Here is a 2,019-nt window from a genome sequence, read left to right as displayed (position 1 = left end):
CNGCGCCTTAAAACGCTCCACGCTGCCATCNATCGCTGTACANCCTTGTATACCCAACGACACGGCAACAAACGAGTACCAGGAGGTGGCTTCTTCAGCTCCCAAGTACTATTAGCCATCTGGGCGGCGATCTCCTCGTCCATCGCACGCCGCCAGTCGTCTGCATGTGGACTTGCAATTGCTTCCTCAAACGAATTAGGCTCAGGAATACCAGCAGAGAAAGCAGCGTTAACGCGACCAGTGACAGTGCGACCAGGTTCGTTTCGCCACCATTCGCCAGGGCGTTTACGCTCTCTAACTGGGTACCTAGTTCCCGCCATTTCCACATCAGGCTGATTGATTCCTTGCCCGTTCGCACTGCTGGAAGGTCCAGCCCCAGCCGGCGCCCCCTCGCCACCCAAATGCGGCGATCCCTCGCCGACGGTGCTACCTGGTGTCCCTTCGCCAGCCCTAGGCAGCGATCCCTCACCAGATAAACTAGTGTGAAACTCCTCCTCCTCGTCGGCATCGGACTCATAGTCGGAGTCCCCGGCATTACGCCGCCGGCCGACATTAGACTCGTCAAAACGAACGTTAGAAACTACGGCAATAATGCCGTCCTCGTATAGTACACGATACTGTCCACCGTTCCCATATCCGACAAGTATTCCACGCCTGCTCACCGGGTCGAACTTGTCGCGCTTGACGTCGGGTACATGGACGTAGGCAACGCATCCAAAGACTCGCAGGTGACTGACGTTCGGACGAACATTAAAGAAAGCTTCGTACAGAGTGACGGTTGACCCAGCAGTTGGCGACACATTCCTAAGATAGTTGGCTGTCGCTAACGCCTCCGCCCATAATGACTTAGGCAGTCCAGACTCAACTAGCATAGCCCTAGTCTTGTCCAAAAGAGTGCGATTTAAATGTTCTGCAGCTCCGTTCTGCTCAGGGGTGTAGCCTACCGTAGTTCCGTGTAGAATACCCCTGGAAGCGAAATAGGCCTTCGTGCGAGTATTAACGAACTCCCCGCCACGATCTGTACGCACCTCCTTAACCTGCCTGCCAGTAGCGCGCTCCAGTTCCGCTATCATTACCACCATCTTCTGGTAGACCTCCTCCTTGGTCGCTGTAAACGCAACAGCTGAAAGACCAGTATGGTCGTCAAGCAGGGTTGTCACATAACGCGAACCACTAGGCGAAGGTTCAGGCACAGGTCCACACACATCCATGTGAATGAGCGCGAGAGGCTGCGCTGCCTTATGCCCAGATAACGGAAAAGGACCACGTGTATGTTTAGCAAGGACGCAAGTCTCACACACACACGTGCTGGCTGATTGTATGCTGTGTCGGTCAACATCAAATCCAGCTACCATATTATGACGCAGCAACGTCTCAAGGTTGCTGTATCCCAAGTGGCCATACCTTCGGTGCCAAAGTGCTGCACGTTCAGCTCCGATACCCACGGCAGCACACACTGCATCACCACCAGAAGGTATCCTGTTGTCTTCACGCTGCGTCCTCTTCAGAGCTCCCGTACCTCCACTGCTGTAGCAGACGGGATACAAGTCCCCATCCCGCTTTCCAGTCAGCACCAACTGGTTCTGTACGTATACTTTCGCCTGTCTGCCGCCGAAGACCACACTGCCTCCATGATCATCAATGATGCGTACCGATATGATTTTGGCGGTGGCCTCCTCGTCGACGTAGACCTTCTTGAAAGTGATGGCTTGTTTATCGTTGATGTTAGACCGAATCGTAAGCGTGCCAACTTCAGTCGGCCGAAGAGACTGTCCCTTGATGCCCATGATGTTGAAGCGCTCCCATGGCTCCAATAACCGCACGTTGGAAAGTTCTGAGCGGTCATACGTTATGTGGTGAGTGGCGGCTGAGTCCAGAAACCATTCCGTCGGACGATTGCTGTTATATGCCACGAATGCTACCTGCCGCGGAACTCCTGGCCTCCTAGCTGATCCACCGGATCCTGGCTTGCTGCCGCTAGCTCCGCTGCCACTACCTCCGTTACCACTGTTGCTGTAG

This window comes from Volvox carteri (genome assembly GCF_000143455.1).
Source record: "Volvox carteri f. nagariensis unplaced genomic scaffold VOLCAscaffold_151, whole genome shotgun sequence".
NCBI classification, from domain to species: domain Eukaryota; kingdom Viridiplantae; phylum Chlorophyta; class Chlorophyceae; order Chlamydomonadales; family Volvocaceae; genus Volvox; species Volvox carteri.
Note: the sequence above shows the minus strand (reverse complement) of the source record.